Raw genomic sequence first — 12,486 nt, 5'->3', positions numbered from 1 at the left:
TGTGCTCTGTGTCAAGTATACTATCTTTGTGCTGCATTATTGTGAGCAGTATATAGTAGGATAGTGAAGCATTTTGGTGACCAGCAGTATACATATATAGTACAGTACAGTAGGCCATTGCTGTATCTTGCAGCTCTGTGTCAAGTATACTATATCTGTGCTGCATTATTGTGAGCAGTATATAGTAGGACAGTGCAGCATTTTGGTGACCAGCAGTATACATATATAGTACAGTAGGCCATTGCTGTATCTTGCAGCTCTGTGTCAAGTATATTATCTCTTTGCTGCATTATTGTGAGCAGTATATAGTAGGACAGTGCAGCATTTTGGTGACCAGCAGTACACATATATAGTACAGTACAGTAGGCCATTGCTGAATCTTGCAGCTCTGTGTCAAGTATACTATCTCTGTGCTGCATTATTGTGAGCAGTATATAGTAGGACAGTGCAGCATTTTGGTGACCAGCAGTACACATATATAGTACAGTACAGTAGGCCATTGCTGTATCTTGCAGCTCTGTGTCAAGTATACTATCTCTGTGCTGCATTATTGTGAGCAGTATATAGCAGGACAGTGCAGCATTTTGGTGACCAGCAGTATACATATATAGTACAGTACAGTAGGCCATTGCTGTATCTTGCAGCTCTGTGTCAAATATACTATCTCTGTGCTGCATTGTTGTGAGCAGTATATAGTAGGACAGTGCAGCATTTTGGTGACCAGCAGTATACATATATAGTACAGTACAGTAGGCCATTGCTGTATCTTGCAGCTCTGTGTCAAGTATACTATCTCTGTGCTGCATTATTGTGAGCAGTATATAGTAGGACAGTGCAGCATTTTGGTGACCAGCAGTATACATATAGTACAGTACTATAGGCCATTGCTGTATCTTGCAGCTCTGTGTCACTTCTAGTATCCTGATCAGTGCTCAATATCTGCTGCATTGTTGTGACCAGTATGTATACTGTACTGTGCGACGTGTGTTATAAAGCTGGAGATTTTATACATCCTGTAATCTGTACTGAGCAATATGTGAGATACACCTGGGGTTATACACCCTGTATACTGTACTGTGCAACGTTTGTGATACACCTGGTGATTATACACCCTGTATACTGTACTGAGCGATGTGTGAGATACACCTTGGGATTATACACCCTATATACTGTACTGTGTGATGTGTGTTATACACCTGGTGATTATACATCCTGTAATCTGTACTGAGCGATGTGTGAGATACACCTGGGGATTATACACCCTGTATACTGTGCAACGTTTGTGATACACCTGGTGATTATACACCCTGTATACTGTACTGAGCAACGTTTGTGATACACCTGGTGATTATACACCCTGTATACTGTACTGTGTGATGTGTGTTATACACCTGGTGATTATACATCCTGTAATCTGTATTGAGCAATGTGTGAAATACACCTGGGGATTATACACCCTATATACTGTACTGTGTGATGTGTGAGATACACCTGGGGATTATACACCCTATATTATTATTATTATTATTATCCTTTATTTATATGGCGCCACAAGGGTTCCGCAGCGCCCAATTACAGAGTACATAAATAATCAAACAGGAAAACAGTAATTTACAGTTGATGACAGTATAGGACAAGTACAGGGTAAATAAACATAGTTACATCAGCAGATGACACTGGAATAAGTATCAGGTGGCAGAAGACTGCTGGATGTGGTACAGTTGAAGATTATTAAAGTATGACAAAGGATAAGCACATGAGGGAAGAGGGCCCTGCTCGTGAGAGCTTACAATCTAAAGGGGAGGGGTAGACAGACATGGGTGACACAGATGGGGTACATAGAGAACGTGGAACAGAGGGTTAGGGTGAGATTTGGCTGGGTTTGGTGAAGAAGTGGACCCCCAGAAGGCACAAGTTAATACTTAACATTGCAACATTTTACTGGGCTATGCAGGAGAAAATTAAAAATAGGGGAAAATAAAAATAAAAAAAAGAATCGATAACTTCTACCGCTTTCAAAAAGGTCAATGGAAGCTGAAATAATGGACAACAACCTCATGGAAGCCAGATACAGTATACCAAACAGTACTTAGCAGAGTTAGGAATGAGTGCTTATGAAATACAGTAACATTTTGTCATAATATTTCAGAAACTGCATGGCTGGTCTCTTACACTCTTTTGCTTTAATACACCACCTGCTTTAGGATTTCTATTCAAAAACATTATGTCTCCATAATCCCAAAAACGTCAGTCTTATTGGAAAGTGGTTTGTTCCTTTGTAAGGGAAAGAGAACAAACGTTCTCAAACAACGGTTTCTCAATTTCTTTTTCCTCTGGGAAGGGATTGTGGATTCGCAGGAATATCTGTGCATTTCTGTAATCAGAAAGCAGCGACTTTCTACAAATGTTTACGAATAATTCCAGTGATTTTGTCATTTTCTTCCAGTGATTTGGACCAATAATACCATTGATTAGAAAGAATAATTCCTGTGATATTGAGGTGTTTGTGTCGCTTAGCTTAGCCATCCAGCGACCACAGTGCACCTCTTTTTCTCTTTTCTTTGCATCATGTGCTGTTTGGGGCCAATTTTTTTAAGTGCCATCCTGTCTGACACTGCAGTGCCACTCCTAGATGGGCCAGGTGTTTGTGCCGCCCTCTTGGGTCGCTTTGCTTAGTCATCCAGTGACCTTGGTGCAAATTTTAGGACTAAAAATAGTATTGTGAGGTGTGAGGTGTTCAGACTAGACTGGAAATGAGTGGAAATTGTGGTTATTGAGGTCAATAATACTATAGTATCAAAATTACCCCCAAATTCTATGATTTAAGCTGTTTTTGAGGGGTTTTTGAAAAAAATACCCGAATCCGACAAAAAATTTTCAGGGAGGTTTTGCCAAAATGCGTCCGAATCCAAAACACAGCCGCGGAACTGAATTCAAGACCAAAACACAAAACCCGAAAAATTTCCGGTGCACATCTCTTATTTAAATACTATTTTAATCCTCTGCTAATAAAAATGTTACTTTAAAACCCATTGTTCATTACTGTGTCTGGTGGAGAGAGTTAATTTGGTTTGCCTCTCTGTCATGGTGTGGCATTGTAAAGCAGACTATAAAACTGTATACGTGCATTCAGTATACACAGCATCTCAAACTTTAATGTTGTACTCTAAGTACCTGCATTTAAGACTCAGTGTATTGTCAATACTTGCTAGCAACTTGATAACAGAACTGTGTTATGTTGCATTCTGTGTGAATAAAGATATTTTCTTATTTTAAGAATGATTTTTGTCCACAGTTTACCACAAAAATTTATTTATTTATGATTTACAGTACCTGTATTTCCATCTAGCTACTGTATATGACCCCTTAGACTATTTCATACAACAGTTGGCCTTCTAAAGATGTCTCCTATCTTCTTAGGTTGATATCATAATTTTTTAATGCAAAAACCTATAAGAAAGATTTTTAAAGGCTGAGAGTGAGTGCGAGCGGGATGGAATGCTATTTGGAAAATGGAAATCAACAGCAATCAGAGTTATTACACAAAAGACTTTCATTCCCTTTGGAGCAAAAGCTTTCAGAAACCTGGGAAGAAAATTATTTTAAAAGGGTGTTGTAGGATTTAATGGCATTATCGTGTCACCATAAATATTTTATGCACACAGGGAAATGAATCTTTTGCTCATAAATTAACTGTGTGCTAAATGAATAATTAAAAAACAAACCTGTTTTTGAACTTATGAAAAGTGGCAATTCTTTACTCTTCCTATACTAGAGTGACCTGGATATTCTGTTTAGCTCCATAAAGAACATTTTACAAATAGCTTTAAATGCAAAAACACTGATAGGCTTAATCCATAACTTGGAACAGATGGGATACGGTCATTAGGTCAACCACACTTAGGTCGACAGTCATTAGGTCGATCACTGTTGGTCGACATACATTAGGTCGACATGGTCACTAGATCGACATGTACTAGGTCGACATGGAAAAAGGTCGACATGCGGTTTTCACCTTTTTAATTTTTTTTACTTTTTCATACTTTACGATCCACATGGACTACGATTGGGAATAGTAACCTGTGCTGAGCGCAGCAGTAGCAGAGCGAGGCACCTTGCCCGAAGCATGGTGAGTGAAGCGAGCCATGCTAGGGGACTGTCGACCTAAAGGGCCCCATACACTAGAACGATATGTCTAGAGGCTGAAGGCGGGGCAAATTCCCTTGAACTCTCCCGGGAGCTTCCCGGGAGTGTTTATATACGATTCCAAACGATTTGGTACAATGTGACTTTTTGGAGCATGCTATACATCACATAGGATATGTCAAGCGCCTACATATCGCATGGGATGTATAGCATGCATTCACAGGTACCATAAGATACATCTGATGGGCTGGGTTAGGATGCTTCAAACTTCCTACTATAGATCGAGAAGCGATATATCGCGAGCACAAAAACCACCGTTCGATTCCATACAATTCCACTTGATCAAATAACAAGTGCAGCACCAACAACCTGGAGGAGTCGACCTGATGCTCACGTGGCCACGCATCGGATTGGATCAGATTGGATACACAGCAAAAATGCATGATTTCACCCAATATATAGTCCCGAGTGACCAAATTGAGCAGAAATTTAGCAAAATAGTTCTAGTGTATGGGGCCCTTAAGTAGCAATAGCACCCATGCCAACATTTATTTTTAATAATCTCACTGCTTTTGTATTTTTCCTTTATGGAAGTTAGTAACAAATAAAAGTTGATATAACATGAAAAAAATACATTTGCATTTTGTATAGCTTCACAAATATTTTAAGGTGTTTGGGACAAAATAGGTTTCTTGTATTATGCGTTAATATACTTTTACTTGCTATGTGCCAACTTAACTGCTAATAACTGCAAATCAGACCAGTAAGTTTTGTGTAGCCCAAAACTAGTGCAATATCTTGAGAACAATTGTAATTTTATTAGGCATGTTGTAATTAGTTAGATGATAACTATGGGCCTATATGCAGTGATCAGCTGACTGTGCCACAGGAACCGAATGTCTGGACCTGCCTATTAAGATAAACACATGTATTTGGACAAATTATAAAGTGATTTTGTCACTTGCTGCTCTGACTGATCATGCATAATAGGACCAAAATAGCAGTAATGGTTGAGCAATGTACATGATGATCATGGGGCTGCATATGCATGCTACTGGTCTGAATAATATACTGGAAAAGGGACTCTGGGGAAAATATATATATATATATATATATATGTGTGTGTGTCAATCAAACATAGAGAGAGGGCGTCTCATAGCGTAAAACTGACAATTTATTTTTTATAACATAGTATGTGGTACAGCATTAGATGTAAATGTCCCATACCGCAATGCAACCAGTGTGGGCAGATAGATAAAACCTCATGGTAATGTTGGAACTCTGATGCAGGATGCCCAGCACTCTCACCACCCGGCGGTGATCACCACCGGGGACCGCCGCGGGCCGGAACACTGGAGCCGCTAACACAGGAACTCACACACACCGGGGAGAGGTGACATCATGAAGCTCCACCCTAACGTGTTTCTTCAAAGACTTCATCAGAGGGCTGAGCTTCGTGATGGTAAAATGCACATATTTCAACTAAGTAGCGGGAAATCATATGATTTGGCCATTTCTGACAGACAATGTTCATTTAAGCAGTTACAGAGTGTCAGGCTGTACGAGGGTTATATACTGTGAATTTCCATTATTTTAAATAAACATTTAAATGCCAACGTTCATATATACTGCAGACGCAAGGCGCATCTTATTACCATATACGATAAAAGTGCGCTGAACGTCGCAGCACTATGTCCCTTAAGAGAAAGCAAGCAGTCGCACACATTGTATACTGAGGTCCAATGCTCAGATATATATATAAATATATATATATATATATATATTTGATATTAAAAGTTATGCATACAGAATAACATATGTACAGTATATCATTCAGTATAACATATCTAAATATATGATAGGGTTACAGTGCTACAGTTACATAAGAATCACTTACAGTTACATAAGAATAAGTTACAGCTAATATACATATGCTTAGTTTCACTGGTTCCAGGCAGCCAATCATCAAGTAGGAGACTTCTGAAAAGGGTGTGTGTGTGTGTGTGTGTGTGTGTGTGTGTGTGTGTGTGTGTGTGTGTAAGAGAGTGAGAGAGTTAATGAGAATGTATGAGAGAGCTGCCTGATTCTGGGTCCCTAATTTTATACAATTGTATACAACAGTGGGTTTAATCTTCTTCCATTGGTCCAGAGGCCAGACCTCTAAAGAACTTGGTGGCTCATATGTTAGGTTGAGGGCCTTTGTCCTATGTTGCAGGCACATGTGTTTGCCCCAGGGCCATGCTGTGAAGCCAGTTCCAACTGACCAGTATCCACACCTTGCTCTGCACATTATTCCATACATTTAATCATAACTAATCATTGCAATGTGCTACATTTACCCATAACTATCAAATTAATCCACACATTCTCCTGATCATTTTGACACTAAGCATGATATAATTAGCTTGTTCCATTCCAATAATACATATATATCTGGTTTTACACTCTATTATATAATTACAATTTAATACCAGTCTGGTGCTAAACATGTTTTGTCTATGTGTTGTATGAATATGTGTTGAATATATCTTTGTGGCTTCTCTGTACGAATGTGTATGCTACCGTATATCGCTTCGTGTATGCGCACGCACGCTGGTAATGCGCACGAACAGAGGCCACTCTGTTTGGAGTTTACATGTAGTGTGTATGTAATATTTTTGACTTCGACAGTCCACCCTTTGACAAAAACAATAACTGTCATAACTGTCACACTAAACATAATTACAAAAAAATATTTCAAACACATAACTGGTGACCTAGACACATGTATGTATTAATTTCACAAATCAGACATTGACTATAGTTGGGGAAGACAGGGAAGAGGATGGGACATCCTCTATATGTGCTCGGCGGTCGTGAGACCACTGGTTGGATGTGGGATGACATTTAACCTATAGAGTATGCTGGGACAGTGCTTTAGCCTATGATGTCTGATCTGAATGATCATTGCATATATACATGTACCTACGTCTTTGTACACTGATGTTCGGATTTGATAGAGGTTTTGCTGGGTAGAGGGAGAAAACACAAACAAGTCATGAAAGAGACATATAAAATTTTCATGGTATATATTAATATCATTCCCTGAACATTGTTTCCATTTCTGGATCGTATGCTAGGTCTGTTTCATCATTGAACAAGGGTTATTATTTCAGGTAGTGTCCTTCCTAGATAACATAAACCTTCGGAGTTCGGGGAGAGCCACTCATAAACTTTTCTTCTACATATATTAATGAGCTCTTTATCGGCTATGTGTTAATAAGCCATTGTCTGATTGTTCATGATTACCTCCCAATTTCCTTGTTTCCTGAAATTGGTGAGATTTAAACATACCAGGGATTTATCTATGGTACTGGTGGATCTTAAGACTAGGGGGTCTAGTTATATTATATTCCTTGTCCACCAGTCCCCCCCCCCTTCCATGTCATTCAAGTACCTCAGCTAACTCTAAAGAATATGGCACTAATCCTGCATTATTTTGTCAAGGAGCTACCTGTGAGCACATCCAACATTCTGTTTGGTTTAAGACCTTACCCACTAGGGAGTGGTAATAACTCATAGGATGTCTGTTAAATTCAACATTATTGCTTAACTGACATCTCTGGATACACTCATCTTCAATTATAGGGTCGCACTAACTACAAAATACAGTATTCCTCAGACAATAGCCTATCACGTTACTTCCGAACTCCGTAACTACTAAACCTTTGATTTACTCTGGCTTTAAACAAAGTGATAGGCTGATCCTGGGATCCTATAAAGACATCACTCCTTTCTCCAGAACCAGTTCCAGTCCCACACTCGACTCCTCACAAAAATAGAATGTCCTGGAAAAATTTTTTTTATCAAAAGATAAAAGAAAGAACAAAACAAATCTTGCTAATAGCAAATCCATTACTACGACTGGTCTTTTTGTAATCCTTTAGTACGCAGAGGTAGTGTTCAACGGTGCCGTCTCTCAGTCTTCACGGAACAGATTCTCGAGTGATATTTCTGCGATTTCACTCCCTTTCTGAGTTCCTTCCGGACTAACGACTTTCCTGCAATGGGAATCATGGACCCAAGTCTCTCGGCTACTTTCACTGAAATCGTGCTGTCACAAAACTTGGTACGGTCCTTCCCACCTGTCTATTAGGCAACCTGAGCGTAAGAATAAGAATAAAGAGATCCCGGAAGTGAACAAGCCCGGACGGGCGAAACGCGTTTTCCACGGACTTCACCATGAGACCTTTCCTTGGAGTATTGCTTACTGCCACCTGTCTCCTAACCTGACACCTTGAGTATCATTTTTTTCACACATATATATGTTTTTGAGTTAGAATTATTTCTGCCATATGTGCCTATCGCATTAGGCACACCAAATAATACTGCATATTATGCAGTTGGGATCTTCTGTGCCTATTACAGCCCATTAATCCTACAGATTGCAGATTAGACCTATTTGCTGCACTTTATTTATCTTTTATCATTTAATTCAGTGCGGTACACTTAACAGGCTGATGTCATCCTTTAACTCAAGTAATGATTATATTTCTTTTGACACTGTACTCATGAATGCCTTTTGCACAACAGGAATGTATACGTGATTTATGCAGCTGGGATCTTCTGTGCTTATTACAGCCCATTAATCCTACAGATTGCAGATTAGATCTATTTTTTGTATCTGCTCATCATTTCATCATTTTTTTCAGTGTGGTACACTCAATAGGCTGATGTCATCCTTTACCTCATGTAATGATTTCTCTGACAGTGTACTCATGATTGTCTTTTGCATAACAGGAATGTATTCGTGATTTGTGTTTAGACTTACAAACCTACCTGACGCCTCATATTTTGCGGCTTTGGTCTCTTCTCTGAGACACCGCTCAATAGCTGATTTTGATTCAGCTCCAAATCCTTCCCTTATCTCCTCTTTCTTCTTTTATTGCTCACTATCTTTCTGTGGACTCTCATCCACGATCCAGGGTTTACAATGCCACTGAGTGGTAATTGTTTTTACCCTGCCTAACGTGGAAAGCAGATCCACACACTGAACGACCTCATCTTTTCTATAATCTCTTCCTCTTATTTTTCGTATATAGGTGCACTCTCATTGGTAGATAGCCTCTCTACTATCATACCACGCTGCTAATGCCCGATCTCGTCCGATCTTGGAAGCGAAACAGCGTCGGGCCAGGTCAGTACCTTGAGAGGAGACTCCCTGGGAATACCCGGTTTTGTAGAGTACGGACTATTCCCCTTCCTTAGAAGGGTGGACACCAACAGCAGTATCACCACTACGTGCTATTTCCTACATTCTCTTTACTCCTACCAGTGTTCAGGTCATGCCAATTTAGACATTCTCAATTTGTTTTAAAAAAAATGGATTAACGGGTGAATACTAGAGATGAGCGGGTTCGGTTCCTTGGAATCCGAACCCGCCCGAAATTCAGGTTTTTTTACACGGGGCCGAGCGACTCGGATCTTCCCGCCTTGCTCGGTTAACCCGAGCGCGCCCGAACGTCATCATCCCGCTGTCGGATTCTCGCGAGGCTCGGATTCTACCGCGAGACTCGGATTCTATATAAGGAGCCGCGCGTCGCCGCCATTTTCACACGTGCATTGAGATTGATAGGGAGAGGACGTGGCTGGCGTCCTCTCCGTTTAGACTAGAGTACTAGAGAGAGACACAAATTTTGGGGAGCATATTATTAGGAGGAGTACTACTTGCTGCTGATAGTGTGACCAGTGACCACCAGTTTAATTAATCCGTTCTCTGCCTGAAAAAAAACGATACACAGTGTGACACAGTCACATACCATATCTGTGCTCAGCCCAGTGTGCTGCATCATATGTAATACTGTATATCATTATCTGACTGTGCTGAGTGCTCACTGCTCACACAGCTTAATTGTGGGGGAGACTGGGGAGCAGTTATAGCAGGAGTACATATTTTAAGTACAGTGCACACTTTTGCTGCCAGAGTGCCACTGCCAGTGTGACTGACCAGTGACCACTGACCACCAGTATTGTGATTGTCTGCTGACCACCAGTATAATTGTGATTGTCTGAAAAAGTTAAACACTCGTCGTGTGGTGTTTTTATAAACGCATTCTGCAGACAGTGTCCAGCAGGTCCGTCATTACATAATATATACCTGTCCGGCTGCAGTACTAGTGTGATATATATATATATATTTTAATTTTATCTCATTATCATCCAGTCTATATTAGCAGCAGACACAGTACGGTAGTCCACGGCTGTAGCTACCTCTGTGTCGGCAGTCGCTCGTCCATCCATAATTGTATACCACCTACCCGTGTTGTTTTTTCTTTTCTATCTTCTTGATACTAGTAGCTTACTTTAGGAGTCTGCAGTGCTGACAGACAGTGTCCAGCAGGTCCGTCATTACATAATATATACCTGTCCGGCTGCAGTACTAGTGTGATATATATATATATTTTAATTTTATCTCATTATCATCCAGTCTATATTAGCAGCAGACACAGTACGGTAGTCCACGGCTGTAGCTACCTCTGTGTCGGCAGTCGCTCGTCCATCCATAATTGTATACCACCTACCCGTGGGTTTTTTTTTTTCTATCTTCTTGATACTAGTAGCTTACTTTAGGAGTCTGCAGTGCTGACAGACAGTGTCCAGCAGGTCCGTCATTACATAATATATACCTGTCCGGCTGCAGTACTAGTGTGATATATATATATATTTTAATTTTATCTCATTATCATCCAGTCTATATTAGCAGCAGACACAGTACGGTAGTCCACGGCTGTAGCTACCTCTGTGTCGGCAGTCGCTCGTCCATCCATAATTGTATACCACCTACCCGTAGTTTTTTTTTTTTTCTATCTTCTTGATACTAGTAGCTTACTTTAGGAGTCTGCAGTGCTGAGTCTGACAGACAGTGTCCAGCAGGTCCGTCATTACATAATATATACCTGTCCGGCTGCAGTACTAGTGTGATATATATATATATTTTAATTTTATCTCATTATCATCCAGTCTATATTAGCAGCAGACACAGTACGGTAGTCCACGACTGTAGCTACCTCTGTGTCGGCAGTCGCTCGTCATCCATAAGTATACTAGTATCCATCCATCTCCATTGTTTACCTGAGGTGCCTTTTAGTTGTGCCTATTAAAATATGGAGAACAAAAATGTTGAGGTTCCAAAAATAGGGAAAGATCAAGATCGACTTCCACCTCGTGCTGAAGCTGCTGCCACTAGTCATGGCCGAGACGATGAAATGCCAGCAACGTCGTCTGCCAAGGCCGATGCCCAATGTCATAGTACAGAGCATGTAAAATCCAAAACACCAAATATCAGTAAAAAAAGGACTCAAAAATCTAAAATAAAATTGTCGGAGGAGAAGCGTAAACTTGCCAATATGCCATTTACCACACGGAGTGGCAAGGAACGGCTGAGGCCCTGGCCTATGTTCATGGCTAGTGGTTCAGCTTCACATGAGGATGGAAGCACTCAGCCTCTCGCTAGAAAAATGAAAAGACTCAAGCTGGCAAAAGCACAGCAAAGAACTGTGCGTTCTTCGAAATCCCAAATCCACAAGGAGAGTCCAATTGTGTCGGTTGCGATGCCTGACCTTCCCAACACTGGACGTGAAGAGCATGCGCCTTCCACCATTTGCACGCCCCCTGCAAGTGCTGGAAGGAGCACCCGCAGTCCAGTTCCTGATAGTCAGATTGAAGATGTCAGTGTTAAAGTACACCAGGATGAGGAGGATATGGGTGTTGCTGGTGCTGGGGAGGAAATTGACAAGGAGGATTCTGATGGTGAGGTGGTTTGTTTAAGTCAGGCACCCGGGGAGACACCTGTTGTCCGTGGGAGGAATATGGCCATTGACATGCCTGGTGAAAATACCAAAAAAATCAGCTCTTCGGTGTGGAAGTATTTCAACAGAAATGCGGACAACATTTGTCAAGCCGTGTGTTGCCTTTGTCAAGCTGTAATAAGTAGGGGTAAGGACGTTAACCACCTCGGAACATCCTCCCTTATACATCACCTGCAGCGCATTCATAATAAGTCAGTGACAAGTTCAAAAACTTTGGGCGACAGCGGAAGCAGTCCACTGACCAGTAAATCCCTTCCTCTTGTAACCAAGCTCACGCAAACCACCCCACCAACTCCCTCAGTGTCAATTTCCTCCTTCCCCAGGAATGCCAATAGTCCTGCAGGCCATGTCACTGGCAATTCTGATGAGTCCTCTCCTGCCTGGGATTCCTCCGATGCATCCTTGCGTGTAACGCCTACTGCTGCTGGCGCTGCTGTTGTTGCTGCTGGGAGTCGATGGTCATCCCAGAGGGGAAGTCGTAAGCCCACTTTTA

General features: G+C 41.0%; 1 pseudogene; it reads left to right on the top strand.

Annotated features, from left to right (window-relative positions):
* Positions 1–9,252: 9,252 nt before the first annotated feature.
* Positions 9,253–9,371, top strand: LOC134962087 (5S ribosomal RNA; annotated as a pseudogene).
* Positions 9,372–12,486: the final 3,115 nt, after the last annotated feature.

Source organism: Pseudophryne corroboree, chromosome 9 (assembly GCF_028390025.1).
Source record: "Pseudophryne corroboree isolate aPseCor3 chromosome 9, aPseCor3.hap2, whole genome shotgun sequence".
Taxonomy (NCBI): Eukaryota; Metazoa; Chordata; class Amphibia; order Anura; family Myobatrachidae; genus Pseudophryne; species Pseudophryne corroboree.
The sequence above is the reverse complement of the archived record's forward strand: the minus strand, read 5'-3'. Positions and strand labels throughout refer to the sequence as shown.